Here is an 18,610-nt window from a genome sequence, read left to right as displayed (position 1 = left end):
AGAGGCATAAATATCATACCCTCCCAAAAAATACTAACCTCCCGTTATTGTAAAGGTGAGAGGATAGCATGTCTTTGGGGTATGATATTGTGTGTCTGTAACTTTCTCACTCATCATTATTCACAATTCATTCAGGATTATCCCTAATCATGGTAACATCCACATTAATGTAGAAGTGTTTAGAACCATATTATATTCTTATTTACAATAAAAGTGACTCCAAAATGATACAATACATTATTTACCATTAATTTCTATTAGACACAAAATCATCTGAAACACCAAAACAAACAGCAAATGCATCCAACACGTTTGTACAGGCACAAGCTTAATGTAGTCATTGCATGCTAGGAATATGGAACTAAATGTTTACATTTTTACTACTTTAATACACATACAGTATAAGTGAATTTGTCCCAATACTTTAGGTCCACAAAATGGGGGTGACTATGTACAAAAAGTGCGGTAAACGGTTCACCCGATATGAAAATACCCTCAAATTAAAGCTGACAGTCTGTACTTTAACCTCATTGTGTCATTTCAAATCCAAAATGCTGGAGTACAGCGCCAACAGTCCCAATACTTTTGGAGCTCACTGTAACTGCACGAATAGTGCAGAACGGCTTCACAACAGTACAAAGTAGCTGCACGACTTAACACTTTACACTCGTAGTATACGGGTTGAAAAATGTCAGATTTGGCTGATTAACGCCTAACGTATAAAATGACTGACATCACTGCCTATTACGGCGCCGACAGAGATGGCCGCCTCGCTTCGCGTTCCTAGGAAACTATGCAGTTTTTTGTTTTTTTACGTGTTATTTCTTACATTAGTACCCCAGGTCATCTTAGGTTTCATTACATACAGTCGAGAAGAACTACTGAATATAAGATCAGCGTCAACTCACCATCAGTACGACCAAGAATATGTTTTCCGAAAAAGAGGGAAACGTAGCGGTCTTCTGGGCAGACTCTGAAAAAGGGCACATCGCGCACCACTCCCCAGCATTCTTCTTGCCAATGTCCAGTCTCTTGACAACAAGGTTGATGAAATCCGAGCAAGGGTAGCATTCCAGAGGGACATCAGAGACTGCAACGTTCTCTGCTTCACGGAAACATGGCTTACTGGGAAGACGCTATCCGATGCGGTGCAGCCAACGGGTTTCTCCACGCATCGCGCGGACAGAAACAAACATCTTTCTGGTAAGAAGAGTGGCGGGGGCGTATGCCTCATGACTAACGAGACATGGTGTGATGAAGGAAACATACAGGAACTCAAATCCTTCTGTTCACCTGATTTAGAATTCCTCACAATCAAATGTAGACCGCATTATCTTCCAAGAGATTTCTCTTCGATTATAATCACAGCCGTATATATCCCCCCCAAGCAGACACGTCGATGGCTCTGAACGAACTTTATTTAACTCTTTGCAAACTGGAAACCATTTATCCGGAGGCTGCATTCATTGTAGCTGGGGATTTTAACAAAGCTAATCTGAAAACAAGACTCCCTAAATTTTATCAGCATATCGATTGCGCAACCAGGGGTGGTAAAACCTTGGATCACTGTTACTCTAACTTCCGCGACGCATATAAGGCCCTGCCCCGCCCCCCTTTCGGAAAAGCTGACCACGACTCCATTTTGTTGATCCCTGCCTACAGGCAGAAACTGAAACAAGAGGCTCCCACGCTGAGGTCTGTCCAACGCTGGTCAGACCAAGCTGACTCCACACTCCAAGACTGCTTCCATCACGTGGACTGGGACATGTTTCGTATTGCGTCAGATAAAAATATTGACGAATACGCTGATTCGGTGTGCGAGTTCATTAGAACGTGCGTTGAAGATGTCGTTCCCATAGCAACGATAAAAACATTCCCTAACCAGAAACCGTGGATTGATGGCAGCATTCGCGTGAAACTGAAAGCGCGAACCACTGCTTTTAATCAGGGCAAGGTGTCTGGCAACATGACCGAATACAAACAGTGCAGCTATTCCCTCCGCAAGGCTATTAAACAAGCTAAGCGTCAGTACAGAGACAAAGTACAATCCCAATTCAACGGCTCAGACACAAGAGGCATGTGGCAGGGTCTACAGTCAATCACGGACTACAAGAAGAAACCCAGCCCAGTCACGGACCAGGATGTCTTGCTCCCAGGCAGACTAAATAACTTTTTTGCCCGCTTTGAGGACAATACAGTGCCACTGACACGGACTGCAACGAAAACATGCAGTCTCTCCTTCACTGCAGCCGAGGTGAGTAAGACATTTAAACGTGTTAACCCTCGCAAGGCTGCAAGCCCAGACGGCATCCCCAGCCGCGCCCTCAGAGCATGCGCAGACCAGCTGGCCGGTGTGTTTACGGACATATTCAATCAATCCCTATACCAGTCTGCTGTTCCCACATGCTTCAAGAGGGCCACCATTGTTCCTGTTCCCAAGAAAGCTAAGGTAACTGAGCTAAACGACTACCGCCCCGTAGCACTCACTTCCGTCATCATGAAGTGCTTTGAGAGACTAGTCAAGGACCATATCACCTCCACCCTACCTGACACCCTAGACCCACTCCAATTTGCTTACCGCCCAAATAGGTCCACAGACGATGCAATCTCAACCACACTGCACACTGCCCTAACCCACCTGGACAAGAGGAATACCTATGTGAGAATGCTGTTCATCGACTACAGCTCGGCATTCAACACCATAGTACACTCCAAGCTCGTCATCAAGCTCGAGACCCTGGGTCTCGACCCCGCCCTGTGCAACTGGGCACTGGACTTCCTGACGGGCCGCCCCCAGGTGGTGAGGGTAGGCAACAACATCTCCTCCCCGCTGATCCTCAACACGGGGGCCCCACAAGGGTGCGTTCTGAGCCCTCTCCTGTACTCCCTGTTCACCCACGACTGCGTGGCCACGCACGCCTCCAACTCAATCATCAAGTTTGCGGACGACACAACAGTGGTAGGCTTGATTACCAACAACGACGAGACGGCCTACAGGGAGGAGGTGAGGGCCCTCGGAGTGTGGTGTCAGGAAAATAACCTCACACTCAACGTCAACAAAACTAAGGAGATGATTGTGGACTTCAGGAAACAGCAGAGGGAAAACCCCCCTATCCACATCGATGGAACAGTAGTGGAGAGGGTATCAAGTTTTAAGTTCCTCGGCATACACATCACAGACAAACTGAATTGGTCCACTCACACTGACAGCGTCGTGAAGAAGGCGCAGCAGCGCCTCTTCAACCTCAGGAGGCTGAAGAAATTCGGCTTGTCACCAAAAGCACTCACAAACTTCTACAGATGCACAATCGAGAGCATCCTGGCGGGCTGTATCACCGCCTGGTACGGCAACTGCTCCGCCCTCAACCGTAAGGCTCTCCAGAGGGTAGTGATGTCTGCACAACGCATCACCGGGGGCAAACTACCTGCCCTCCAGGACACCTACACCACCCGATGTTACAGGAAGGCCATAAAGATCATCAAGGACATCAACCACCCGAACCACTGCCTGTTCACCCCGCTATCATCCAGAAGGCGAGGTCAGTACAGGTGCATCAAAGCTGGGACCGAGAGACTGAAAAACAGCTTCTATCTCAAGGCCATCAGACTGTTAAACAGCCACCACTAACATTGAGTGGCTGTTGCCAACACACTGTCATTGACACTGACCCAACTCCAGCCACTTTAATAATGGGAATTGATGGGAAATGATGTAAATATATCACTAGCCACTTTAAACAATGCTACCTTATATAATGTTACTTACCCTACATTATTCATCTCATATGCATACGTATATACTGTACTCTACATCATCGACTGCATCCTTATGTAATACATGTATCACTAGCCACTTTAACTATGCCACTTTGTTTACTTTGTCTACATACTCATCTCATATGTATATACTGTACTCGATACCATCTACTGTATGCTGCTCTGTACCATCACTCATTCATATATCCTTATGTACATATTCTTTATCCCCTTACACTGTGTATAAGAGAGTAGTTTTGGAATTGTTAGTTAGATTACTTGTTGGTTATCACTGCATTGTCGGAACTAGAAGCACAAGCATTTCGCTACACTCGCATTAACATCTGCTAACCATGTGTATGTGACAAATAAAATTTGATTGGATTTGATTTGTTTGATGTACAGTTACAAGATGACGTGGCGTCATACCCTGGGTTGTTCTGAACGGAATGAGCCTATGTTCTGTCTTACACGCACCTAAATGCACTCATGACTCCTTTCTATGCGCATCAAAATGATGATTGGTTTCCCTGAATTGCATTGTGAAAGCCCAACACTGTTGGCAATAGAACAACCGTATACCCACCTGACCCAGGTTGTGATTTATAATGGACCGTTTTTTGGATTGCGTAAACAACAACAGTAATTGTGTGATGGCGGGGACGCAGGGATCCAAATACAACAAGTCCAAGTGTTCTTGCTCTAGTTCCTCAACGGCACAGCTAAGAGAGCTCAAAAAAGCCCCTTATAGTTAAAGACTATTATTTGAGTCATAAAGTGCATTAAAAAGTGACTTAGGAACCGTGCACACTTCAGTGAGATGTGTGGCCAATTGGAGATAACACTCAAACCCTTGTAATTATTTTTTCATGTTGCACCTACCCCACATTTTCCAGGAATATTCTTATCATGTTACTGAACGTATCCAGAGTATTTTCAGATGTATTTATCAACAAACGAGGCAAAAAGTACAGTAAATGTAAAAGGCACATAAAATCAGTCATATTTTAGTCATATATTCAGTCTTGTGTCAGATGAACTGTTGTGTCCTCCTCACCTTTGGTCTAATCATTTTCCCATTATCTCTAAACTGTTCCCTTTCAATTGGTACCATGGTTATGCATTATGCTTTCAGATTTATTCTGTAAGAAACATTTCAATTTATCCCTATCCATATAGACCAATTCCCACGAGTGTAAACGTTAATCAACACTACAAAGGGATTTCACGACTGCGTCAATAAGTCCACAACTGTTTCACGACGGCATTAAAGGAAAACATCGGGCCCTTTTTCTACTTCCCCAGAGTCAGATGAACTGAACTGGTTGATACCATGTGTATGTCACTGTGCAGTTTGAAGGAAGCTGCTAAAAACGGTATCCATGAGTTCAATTCAGCATTGAAAAAAGGCGCAAGTTTAAGTTTGTTCCCCCTGAGCGAGTCTGACCAAGTCAGAGACCACTATGATGACACACCAGATGTGTTTGATGGACCCTTTTTGTCTTCTTCTATTGACTATTAAGGGAAAGTAATCCAAAATTAAAGTAATCAAATTACATTACTGAGTTTGGGGATCTAAAAGTTAAGATACTGATTACAATTTTTGGACAGGTAACTAACTAGTAACTGTAACAGATTATATTTAGAAAGTAACCTACCCAACCCTGGCTAGGAGTTAGGATGAGAGGCACAGACACCATTGTGTAGGCAGGTCTCTCTCCCTCTCTCTGATTCGTCTCAAAAATCCTGCGTTCACATAGGGTTTACGATATTTTAGCTGTAATTTTTTGGCATATTGTTTATATCACCCCCTCACAAACAGGCCCATTTTTTCCACATTCTTGCCTACAATTACAGTTGAAGTTGGAAGTTTACATACACTTAGGTTGGAGTTAAACTTGTTGACTTGTTGACAAAACTTGTTTTTCACTCCACAAATGTCTTGTTAACAAACTATAGTTTTGGCAAGTCGGTTAGGACATCTACTTTGTGAATGACACAAGTAATTTTTCCAACAATTGTTTACAGACAGATTATTTAACTTATAATTTACTGTATCACAATTCCAGTGGGTCAGAAGTTTACGTACACTAAGTTGACTGTGCCTTTAAACAGCTTGGAAAATTCCAGAAAATTATGTCATGGCTTTAGAAGCTTCTGATAGGCTAATTGACATAATTTGAGTCAATTGGAGGTGTACCTATGGATGTATTTCAAGGCCTACCTTCAAACTCAGTGCCTCTTTGCTTGACATCATGGGGAAATAAAAATAATTCAGGAAATTCCTACCCCAAAAATGTGAGACCTCCACAAGTCTGGTTCATCATTGGGAGCAATTTACAAATGCCTGAAGGTACCACATTCATCTGTACAAACAACAGTATGCAAGTATAAACACCATGGGACCACGCAGCTGTCATAACGCTCAGGAAGGAGACGTGTTCTGAACATATTTTGGTGCGAAAAGTGCAAATAAATCCCTGAACAACAGCAAAGGACCTTGTGAAGATGCTGGAGGAGACAGGTACAAAAGTATCAATATCCACAGTAAAACAAGTCCTATAACGACATAACCTGAAAGGCAGCTCAGCAAGGAAGAAGCCACTGCTCCAAAACCACCATAAAAAAAGCCAGACTACCGTTTGTAACTGCACATGGGGACAAAGATCGTACTTTTTGGAGAAATGTCCTCTGGTCTGATGAAACAAAAATAGAACTGTTTGGCCATAATGACTATCATTAAGTTTGGAGGAAAAAAGGGGAAGCTTGCAAGCTGAAAAACACCATCCCAACTGTGAAGCACAGGGGTAGCAGCATCATGTTGTGGGGGTGCTTTGCTGCAGGAGGGACTGGTGCACTTCACAAAATAGATGGCACATTGAGAACGGAAAATTAGGTGGATATATTGAAGCAACATCTCAATATATCAGTCAGGAAGTTAAAGCCTGGTCGCAAATGGGTCTTCCAAATGGACAATGACCCCAAGCATACTTCCAAAGTTGTGACAAAATGGCTTCAGGACAACAAAGTCAAGGTATTGGAGTGGCCATCACAAAGCCCTGACCTCAATCCTATAGAAAATGTGTAGGCAGAACTGAAAAAGTGTGTGCGAGCAAGAAGGCCTACAATCCTGACTCAGTTACACCAGCTCTGTCAGGAGGAATGGGCCAAAATTCACCCAACTTATTGTGGGAAGCTTGGTGGAAGGCTAACCAAAACGTTTGACCCAAGCAATGTTACCAAATATTAATTTAGTTTATGGAAACTTCTGACCCACTGGGAACGTGATGAAAGAAATAAAAGCTGAAATATATCATTATCTCTACATTTATGCTGACATTTCACATTCTTAAAATAAAGTGTTGATCCTAATTTACAGGGAATTTTTACTATGATTAAATGTCAGGAATTGTGAAAAACTGAGTTTAAATGTATTTGGCTAAGGTGTATGTAAACCTCCAACTTCAACTGCACCTCCCGTGTGCATGCTAGCATACCGATGACGAGTGGTAGTAGTGGTGTGCCGATGGGCATCTATTTTGATAAATCCATTGAATATACACCATCAAAAATAAAATCCAAATAAATGAAATCAATTAAAACCAATTTGATTTTCAAAAGCATCTGAGTCTCGAGCTATACCACCTCCACTTATTTGCCCAGCCAGAAACCAATTAACCAAATAGCCTACACAGATGGAGATTCAGTTGAACAAAAGCACATTGATTGAGACAAGTCAGTGAAGTCACAGGCTTTTGGTCGGGAGTAGGACTAGGCTACTAGTGACTTTGAATGAAGAGCAAAATAATCCACTTGTTAATAACCTCTTAAGACTAGGGGGCTTCGATGTTTGGATGAATAACGTACCCAAATGAAACTGCCTATTTATCAGGCCCAGAAGCTAGAATATGCATATAATTGGCAGATTAGGATAGAAAACACTCTAAAGTTTCCAGAACTGTCAAAATACTGTCTGTGAGTATAACAGAACTGATATTGCAGGCGAAAACCTGAGGAAAATCCAACCAGGAAATGCTGTTATTTTGAAATAATTGCAAGCCTGTCCACCATTTAAAGGTATATCAACTAAATTCATTTCCCTATAGCTTCCACAAGGTGTGAACAGTCTTTAGACATAGTTTCAGGTTTTTATTCTGAAAAATGAGTCGAGAATGATCACATCGCGTCGGTGGATGGCTGTGTCCCCAGAGTTTTGCATGCGCGAGCAGCTTGGAGCAGACCTTTTCTCTCTCTCTCCTTTTGAAAAGGCTGCCGCCTGGTTGAAATATTATCGATTATTTCTTGTAAAAACAACCTGAGGATTGATCATAAAAAACGTTTGACATGTTTCTACGAACTTTACGGATACTATTTGGAATTTTCGTCTGCCCGTCGTGACCTGCCTGTGGATTACTCAACAACAACAAACAACAAAATGCGCCAACCATTTGGTTATAAAAATAATCTTTATCGAACAAAACAAACATTTATTGTGTAACTGGGAGTCTCGTGAGTGCAAACATCCTAAGATCATCAAAGGTAAGCGATTAATCTTATTGCTTTTCTGACTTTCGTGACCAATCTTCTTTGCTGCTAGCTGTTTGTAATGTTTTGTCTGCTGAGAGAGCTGTCCTAACATAAACGCTTGGTTTGCTTTCACTGTAAAGCTTTTTTTTTTACTTGCCAGGTGTCAGATTAACAACAAGCTAAGCTGTGTTTTAGTATATTGCACTTGTGATTTAATGAACATTTAATATTTTTAGTAATTTAATTTGAATTTGGCTCTCTGCAATTCAGCATGTTGACAAAAATGATCCCGCTAAATGGATCGGTGCGCCAAGAGGTTTTAAACTACATAAAATGCTGCCAAAATGTTCTAATAAATGAGCCAACTAGACAAGAGCAGCACTCACCTCAACTTAGCTAACATTTCCCCCATATAATTGTAGGCTGCGGAGATTCAGTGAAAACAAAAATCTGACATTGATTGATTTATCAAGACAAGGTCAGACGCTTGTCTCAAAGCATTGCAATGGCGCTGTCCCAATCCAAATGGTTCTGAAATGATCATCTAGTTGACTACATGTGGATAGGCTACTGATTAAAATTTACTACAACGATTGGATAACTTTGAGAGTTTGAGGAAGCAACAATTTCAGACATGCCTTTAATTGCATAAGCCTACTTTATTCCAATATTCAGTGATATTTATTCCCGAAGTAATACTTTATTGACCCACCCAGTTGTGGTAAAGAAAACATTGCATGCATGCTTAGTGGTGGGATATGTGAAGAGATGGGAGAAGTGACATGTCTAGCAACGTTTAGGACTGGCACGAGGATGGTTAACTGGCACTGCCTAGCAATCATAAACAGCTTAAAAGTGTAGTGTGTGCCAATGCTGCCTCAACATTACGGCTACATTTCATACTATGCTGTAGGCAGAAGTTTACAGAAAGTATTACTTCAGTGGTTCTTCCTTTAAAAGTTGCGTCATACTGCAGCACAGTTTGCCAGCTGCTGCAGAATTCTATGGCACGTTATTTAAGTGTCAGCCATTGCTGCCATTAATGCTAGTTAGTGCTAGTTTGACCACCAGAGGGCATCATTGAGAAGCTTTTGACTGTTAATTAATATTGGCTGTACTAGAGAATTTAAAAAGCTTTTTTTTAAGAACATAGTATATAGGATTGATTTTAAGAAATGTAGCTTAATTCATTTGATTACAATGATGGTGTTTCTATTCCAAGAAAAACAAAAAAGTATATATCTGACAGACAGCACCTGATTCAGTAACACTAAACAAGGATTAGATGGAGACAGATGTTATAGGAAGAGCCATGGATGTATAGCTGAGGGAAAGGTGGCGAGAAGAAAATAGGAGAATAAAAAAGCGATAAAAAGTTTTGTTAACATGGGGGGGGGGGGAAGCGTTGACTTGCTTTCAAAAGTTGGCGCTGTACAACGTGACCGGTTGGGAGTAGGCTACTAAGTGACTGCAAGTGAAGAGCAAAATAATCCTAGCATCTCCACATCCTAATTGTAGGTTTATCAATACCCACATGGAGATTCAGTGAAACTAAAAATCTAATTGATTTATCAAGACCAGTCCTCATGCTTGTCTCAGTGCAGAAATAGCTGAAATAGTCGACCACACGCGGGTAGGCTATTGCTTCAAATCCTATTATAACAATGACTTTGGGTATGCCAGTAAGCCACCTTTATTAGCCTACTTTATTCTTAAAATATATCCAGCACAGAGAAGAGAAAGGAGCCTTAAATAATTAATCAATAAAGCGATTGAATTCACAAATGCATTTGACTGTTTTTAATATTGGCCAGCAACCTAGATTTTTATTTATCACAATTTTCTTCAACCAATTTTGGTCTTTAATGCAGTGCCGACAGACAAGTTCCTTACTTCTGTCTTTTCTGGTGGATTAATGTCACGATCGTCTAAAGAATAAATGGACCAAGGCGCAGCGTGCATAGAGTTCCACATGTTTAATAAATTAAACTCACCAAAACAATACAGAACAAACGAAACGTGAAGTCAATGCAGTGCTCACATGCACTACACAAAAACAAGATCCCACAAAAACTCAGTGGGAAAAGGCTGCCTAAATATGATCCCCAATCAGAGACAACGATTGGGAACCATACCATACCACTAACGGTCGCAGCATAAGCTTGTAACTTTTAAAGGAAGAACCACTGTAGGTCGGCAGGCGGAAATAACCGTTTCAGCTTTGATACTGGCAAAAACGTTCAGATATAAGGAAAAAGCGGAAAAGGTTGACGAAATTGTAAAGTTGGCGGAAAACGTGTTAGTATGAGAGTAAAGAGGATTCCTGCTGTCCCAGAAATAGCCCCTGGTGGTGAGGTGTGGATGTAAGGACAGGCCCCTGTAGCCATGCCTGATGTATTTAGGAACATCCAGACTCACACCAGGGCTGTGTGTGGACAGTGTGGACCAACACTGGCCTGTGAAATACTTGAGGGCCAGCTTTACTGACCACACAACAACAGCCAGAGTTGTGTCTGTGGCGAATTGATTTATATACTGTATGGAGCAGTCAAATTAGTATTGGATGTGTATGGAGCGGTCATAATAGTATTGGCTGTATTTCTAGAAGTTAGAATTCTAACTAATAATAATGCCATGAAGAATGCCCTACATATTTTTTTTGTGTCTTGCAAAATGGTGGCTATTCCTTTTCTCCATTTGATTTATCCTTTGTCAGTTATGCATCCCACAGCCAAGATAAAACAGCACACTAGCATTCTGATGCTCCACTTTTTGAATGGATCTTACAAAAACCCAACATTGTTGTTGTAGACCTTCAGCTGGGCTTTATAACACTTGTTTTTAATAGATTGAGAGCCAGACCTACAGATGTGGCGAGTGGGGCTAAGAACGTGTTCAGGAAGCCCTCCAGGGAACCTTTAGACACTTTGGTGTATCTATACTGAACACAAATGTGACTCACCACCTGGATTCGGTCTTAGGTAGCAACATTTGGAATTGTTTTTTTTGTTTTTTTACGTTGGATAAAAATAGAGAGTCAGAGCTACTAAATGGAATGTCATACACTACAGTTGAGGAATAATGGGAAAGTATTTCTGCTTTGAAAGTTGATTAACTTGTAATCTCACTTTTGAGAAAAGGGCTTTAGAATGTTTTGGTACCAACTAGAGAGCTCTCCTTTGTCTACACCCATTCAGCATTGTTCCCACCCTCTTAAGCCAGACTAAAAGACTAAAAGTGGTAGTAGCCTACAATAAGGAAACATTCCAGGTAAACAGATACAAATATTTAATAAATATTAGATGACGCTTAAAATTCGATTTTTTTAAAAATTATTTGACGGATAGCCAGGGGCACAATGTACTTAAGTATCAAAAGTAAAAGTTGAAATATAAACCATTTCAAATTCCTTATATTAAGCAAATCAGATTGCACAATTTCATAATTTTTCTTGACGGAGAGCCAGGGGCACACTCCAACACTCAGACATAATTTACAAACAAAGCATTTGTGTTTAGTGAGTCTGCCAGATCAGACGCCGCAGGGATGACCAGGGATGCTCTCTTGATTAGTGTGTGAATTGGACAATTTTCCTGTCAAAATGTAACAAGTACTTTTGGGTGTCAATGAAAATGTATGGAGTAAAAAGTACATTATTTTCCTTACGAATGTAGCGAAGTAAAAGTTCAATAGGGTAGGAAAGTATAAATAGGAAAGTAATGTACAGATACCACAAAAAACTACTTAAGTAATACTTTAAAGTATTTTTACAGAAGTACTTTATACCACTGCCCAAATACCTTCACAGCACTACAGTAGCATACTTTATATACTGTTACACACGCACTTATCACATAGTATTCCATACCTAAATTAAGGCCTTACAACCTGAGTGAGTTTTTTTTACAGTACATAAACTGATGCATGCTCCATATATTTATGTGGTGGACACTGGATACAGTCACAAGATATTATTGTGGTATGCCATAAAATCATGTTACGACCACACATCAATATTGATTTTATATATCAATATTTTGCTAAGTCTTGCTAAGTGGATGGTCTCTACAGAAGGTGTAAATGATACAGCCAAATGGTTACTTGCATAGTAGCAATATCATAAATAGATAGTGTCAATATAGATCAAATATACAGTATGTAAAAAAAACAATATCAATATCAGTGACAGACGAGGTAATTAAATACATACAATCAGAGGTAAAGTGGCTGAGCAGCAGGGTAAACAATAGTATCAGCAACATATGGCGTGTGTGTTAGGAGAGAGTCATGTGAATAGAGGCACTACAGATAGAGCTCATGTCTGGTCCGTACAAACCACGCATGAACAAAGGGAATCTATATTCCCAAGCAGGGAGCCTGCTTCTGTCCTGTCCTTGACTTTGGTACAGGGCATGTGATGTCCATAGTCTCTTCATCGCAAAACTCCCTGATCTTGTCAAAAATAGAGTTTGTCTAGCTGTGTCCAGTCCAGGTGGTGCTTTTACAGGCAGACCATCTATGGGAGGAAGGATGTCAGCGTTGCGCAGCAGCTGAAACCTGGTCCCAACAGTCCGAACACTCCTTGGCGACAACACCAGGCTCCAGAGCAACGAAGCTGTAAAACAGAGAATAACAACAACAACAAACATCTGAAAACATTACAACCCTCCACAACATCAATTCACCTCCCAGGTTTAGATAAGAGTAACCTCATACAATGATTTAAAAATTATTTTTTTTACCTGAAGTGCTGATACTGCTTGATCTGTGGCAGAGGCCTGGAGTACAGAGTAAGGTGTTGTTGCCAGCCATGGCTTTCCACCGGCACTGTTCCATCCTCCAGTCCAACCAGCTGTGGGATGTTGACCCCTGTCACAGTGCTGTCCTTCACAACACCAGCAATCTCAGTGTTCACTCTTTTTGAAGCACTGCTTGATGAGGCCGAAGCACCAGTCGGGGGCAAACTTGGTGTGGTCTGTGATCAGGAAGTGAAGGTCCAGATTCTGGTGGTCCACCAGGCACAATACCAGAGCACAAACTTGTTCTTGTTTTGGCCACTGCAGTTATCACAATTCAGGTCCACAGCTGTTTTTTCAACTCGGTCGTTGGTGAAGAAATGGTGCTTGTAGTCGATGACTGCGCTGCTGCCTTTGCTTGCTAGCTCTCTTTTTGATGACTGTATGGCTGGTGGCTTAGAGTCAGGTGTGTTCTACTGATTGAAGCTGAAAGAAATTCCAGATAGAAATATTTTAGCATTATTATGCAATACATGCGAAATGGCATTCTGAGAACATCACTACACACAGTTCATACAGGTAATGTTAGCTACTGTAGCTAGCCGGCCATCTAACAGCAAGCTTTAACTAGCAGTACAAAGCGATCGTCATAGCTAGAGTTAACCAATAGGTTCAATGTTAGCTAGTTAGCTAGCTAATATTAGGCTATAACTAGCAATGCAAAATGGCATTCTGAGAAAACATCACTAACATTACACACGTGTCATACACATACGTTAATGTTAGCTAGCAAGCCAGCCATCTAACCTCAGCTAAAGTTAACTAGCTAACAGCAAGCTTTAACTTGGGATCTTTTGTTTAGACAGGTCACGTTAACGTTAGCTAGCTAAGAAATGAACTATAATCCTAATCCATAGAGTAACATTACTAGCAATACAAACCGTTTGTCATAGCAGGCTAAAGTTAACCAAATAGGTTAAACATTAGCTAGCAAGCCAGCCATCGAACTCCAACTGGCTAGCTAACAGCAAGCATTAGCTTGCAATGAAAACTGCTTTCTGCCTAAATTAGAAATGTATAATATCTGTAGCTGGATTCTTACCTGTATACATGGATGAAAGCTTCATGGCAGACTGCAATCCCTTTTATAAGAGTTCCTGTGTTGTTTCCATTTAGTTTGCACAGCTTGTTTGGCCCGTTGTGTTCCACTAATTTCAAAACATGTTAATTTCAGAGTGAGAGAGCCAGCATTCCTCGTTCAGAAAGAAGTCCATCACAACTTTTTCTCACCTTTGTCAATAGCGCCTGATAAATTCAGGGCAGCAATGTTATTGAGAGCAGTAGCAATATATTTGCAGTTCTCCATGGCTAACATTATATCTTTAAAAAATACTGCAGTAGAAAGGCCTATCCGAACTCATCTCTCGGCATGTCCAGCCCACTCATTATCTCAGCCAATCATGGTTAGCGGGAAGGTTGCTCCCTTTCTCTGTGGTTAAACCAACTAGGCCCGTAATTTAACAATTTTATTCGTATTTACAGATGACATACAAGTTTGATATTAAGGCACATGAAAGTTCACATGCTCGAGATGGCATTTCTGCCCCCAAAAATGTATTTTGATAAAAAATAAATGTAAAAAGTTCAAAAGGCTCTCTTGTGAAGTCATGACCTGCGATATACGCCTAGTTTCCTGAATCGGGTCACAAATAAACGCAACATATAAGGAAATCAGTCAATTGAAATAAAATTAATTAGGCCCCAATCTATGGATTTAACATGACTGGGTATACAGATATGCATCACAGACACCATCAGAAAACCAGTCAGTACCTGGACTGACCACCGTTTGCCTCATGCAGTGCGACATAACTCCTTCGCATACAGTTGATTAGGCTGTGGATTGTGGCCTGTAGACTGTTGTCCCACTCCTCTTCAATGACTGTGCGAAGTTGCTGGATATTGGTGGGAACTGAACCATGCTGTCATACACGTTGATCCAGAGAATCCCAAACATGCTCAATGGGTGACATGGCTGGTGAGTATGCAGGCCATGGAAGAACTGGGACATTTTCAGTTTCCAGGGATTGTGTACAGATCCTTGCGAGATGGGGCTTGAATTACTATGCTGAAACATGAGGTGATGGCGGCAGATGAATGGACTCAGGATCTCGTCACGGTATCTCTGTGCATTCAAATTGCAATTGATAAAATGCCATTGTGTTCGTTGTCTGTAGCTTATGTCTGCCCATACCATAACTCCACTGCCACCATGGGGTACTCTGTTCACAACGTTGACATCAGCAAAACGCTCGCCGACAAGAGACCATACACGTGGTCTGCGATTGTGAGGCCAGTTGGACGTACTGCCAATTTCTCTAAACCTAAAATTATTTGGCAAAAGCTCTGGTGGACATGACTGCAGTCAGCATTCTCCCTCAAAATTTGGGACATTTGTGGCATTGTGTTGGGTGACAAAACTTCACATTTTAGAGTGGCCTTTTACTGTCCCCAGCACAAGGTGCACCTGTGTAATGATCATGCTGATTAATCAGCTTTTTGATATGCCACACCTGTCAGCTGGATGGATTATCTTGGCAAAGGAGAAATTGTCCCTAACAGGGATGTAAGCTAATTTAAGCACAACATTTGAGAGAAATACGCTTTTTAGTGCATTTAAAAAATGTCTGGGATCTTTAATTTCGGCTCATGAAACATGAGACCAACACTTTACATGTTACATGAATCTTTGTGTTCCGTGTAATATGAAGTGGAAATCTTTATCAACTCTTTCTCTCCCTGCATCTGTAGCTCCATCTCTCTTTCACTCACTATCCCACTCTATCTACATCTATGTCTTTGCATAGACTGAAGTTGTCATATTTAATATGGATGATACATCTTCAACCCTCTCTCATTATCTTCCTCACTCTCTCGCCATGTCTTTCTGTCCATCTCTCTTTCAGTCACTCTCCTCCGCTCTCCCACTCTCACTCCCTCTCTGTCTCTGAGGAGAGCTCACCTACTGACGGTGTTGTGCGTTTGTCATATGGAGAAGAAATGTTTATCAACTCTCTCCCACACCCTCTCTTTGTCTTTCTGTCCCTTTCTGTCTATGAGGAGAGCTCACCTACTTACGGTTTTGTATTTAATATGGAGAAGTAATCTTTAGAACTGCCTGGGGAGGGATTTGACAGTCTCACTAACACCTCCATAAACCAGAGGTAGGAAGACCCAGCGGTACAATAGCTCTACCGGTACAGCCTTGTGCTTTTTTTAAACAAGTCCAGGGTGCCTCAAAATCACTGTTATACTGAATCTAAATCACAGACGTCTAGATGGACCCTGAGCCCTATTCTGGTTGCGTGGCTTTTACATTTATTTATTTTTTTCACCTTTATTTAACCAGGTAGGCTAGTTGAGAACAAGTTCTCATTTGCAACTGCGACCTGGCCAAGATAAAGCATAGCAGTGTGAACAGACAACACAGAGTTACACATGGAGTAAACAATTAACAAGTCAATAACACAGTAGAAAAAAGGAGAGTCTATATACATTGTGTGCAAAAGGCATGAGGAGGTAGGCGAATAATTACAATTTTGCAGATTAACACTGGAGTGATAAATGATCAGATGGTCATGTACAGGTAGAGATATTGGTGTGCAAAAGAGCAGAAAATAAAATAAATAAAAACAGTATGGGGATGAGGTAGGTAAAAATGGGTGGGCTATTTACCGATAGACAGCGGCAGCGATCGGTTAGCTGCTCAGATAGCAGATGTTTGAAGTTGGTGAGGGAGATAAAAGTCTCCAACTTTTGCGATTTTTGCAATTCGTTCCAGTCACAGGCAGCAGAGAACTGGAACGAAAGCCAGCCAAATGAGGTGTTGGCTGAAGGAACACTTGAGGAAAGTCCCATTTTAAATACATGTTATATCATTTAGCCAAAACGGGGAATGGACTGGCTATAATAGCTTCTAGCCTTGCCTTGGCAACTGAACAAGTGCTTTACTTCAAATCACAGAAGACTGAACAAACCCAGAGCCCTAAATGGGCTTGATGACACACTTGTGGAAAATTGACACAAAGCAAACCCTGTGTCACACACACACTCAAGGCTAGACTATGTACTGTAGAACCTCTGTGCCAAATGCCTCATGGGAGATCTACATCCACTTAACCAACAAGCCAATCAGCTGATCGATAACAAAACCCAGCTCTATATGGAGGCACTTGTTCATTCATTCCTTTCATTCAGACATTTAGGTCAAGTTTAGGCCACCGCTGTAATAGCTCGACATAAATAAACCAATAAGACATTAATAAATCCACAAACCAGCATTGTGAATGCTCTGTTAACATTTCATTAGTTTGTGGGAAAGGTGTAGGAACATAAGTTAGCTAATGTCCTGGGGGTAGGAACAAAAGTAAGCTGATGTTTTTGTTTTCTTGTGTTCGGTTTGTGTTGAATCACCTAGCAAATTGCAAAGTGTAACTGTGCATTGTATTCTATCACAGATTAAAGGACCTAAAAAGGTGGAGCTTAGGACCCAGATCTCCACATCAATGGAAGCCATTGTGAACTCCACCCAGTCCAGTCAGTCTATTCCGTCTGCGTTCTGTCTGGGAACCATACGTTTATTTACTAGCTGCTCCATCCTCTCTGTTATCCATCACGCCAAGGATGGGCGCTGGACGTGGCGGGCTCCGCCCCCTTCTCCCATAAAGCATCTGGCAAGGCCTCGACGGCCATATTTACTGCTCTGAAAGCAATCGGAGGTTAACAATGAGGCTGACTGCTTGGCTTTACGAGCGGCTGTAATCCCGCCAGTATGATTAAAATCGGCTTCAAACGGGAGCGTGTTGTAAATCTGTGGCTCGCCGTGACCTTATTTACTGGGGCCTCTCTGTGTCATTATACCGCCCCGTTGCCACTATTAGAGCGTTGTGCTGTGTTCCAATAGTCTTGAGAGGCTTCCTCTCTTTGTTTCCTTTCCTTCCTCTACTTATCTCGCTTATGCACTTTCTCTATTCTTCTTTCTCTTAAATACAGTGTTACCTGAGTCTGAAAGTGAGGACATTGGGCTCGATATCCAAATCATGTAGGTGGAAAGGAGATGTGTATTTAGTGAAGTACAGTAGGGTGAGAGGAGGTGTTACTGTACCTACAGTACTTCTAAAAGAGGTAGGGCTTAGAGGGTGGACAGGTGGTGTTACCTGTATCTAATGGAGGTATAAATAGGGTGAGAGAATGGATAAATTATGTTAACTGTGAATGGGAGAGTTAGGGTCAGAGAAAGGACATTAGGCTACATGTCTAAGGGAAGGGCGAGGATATGAGGGCTGGTGTTACCCATGTATAATGTAGGTAACGAGGTGAGAACAGAGAAAGACTAGTGGAGGGAGGGTGAACGAAAGGACAAATGCTGTTACCTATGTCTTGAATTGGTAGAGAGGGTGGATGGAAGTTGAGAGGGTGGATGGAAGGCGTTACCTATGTCTAAGTAAGAGGGCATTTGGATATATAGGGAGAAAGACATGAGAGATGGTGTTACCAATGTCTAAAGGGTAGGTGAGAGTATGGAAATGAGC

At 41.7% G+C, this 18,610-nt stretch overlaps 1 protein-coding gene and 1 long non-coding RNA gene across 3 annotated transcripts in view; both read right to left on the bottom strand.

Annotated features, from left to right (window-relative positions):
- The window catches only part of b4galnt4a (beta-1,4-N-acetyl-galactosaminyl transferase 4a), a 471,729-nt gene that overhangs the window by 288,334 nt on the left and 164,785 nt on the right, over positions 1 to 18,610 (bottom strand).
- Positions 10,245 to 14,481, bottom strand: LOC115134637 (uncharacterized). 2 transcript variants are annotated; one of them, XR_003864348.2, is made up of 3 exons: positions 14,122 to 14,469; positions 13,026 to 13,505; positions 10,245 to 12,898 (listed from the first exon to the last, which is right to left on the bottom strand). It is a non-coding gene; the product is annotated as an uncharacterized LOC115134637 (long non-coding RNA). The 2 variants fall into 2 exon arrangements; XR_003864347.2 differs by having other exon boundaries at positions 10,245 to 13,505; positions 14,122 to 14,481.

Source organism: Oncorhynchus nerka, linkage group LG9a (genome assembly GCF_034236695.1).
Source record: "Oncorhynchus nerka isolate Pitt River linkage group LG9a, Oner_Uvic_2.0, whole genome shotgun sequence".
NCBI classification, from domain to species: domain Eukaryota; kingdom Metazoa; phylum Chordata; class Actinopteri; order Salmoniformes; family Salmonidae; genus Oncorhynchus; species Oncorhynchus nerka.
This window is presented reverse-complemented; position numbering and strand designations above follow the sequence as displayed.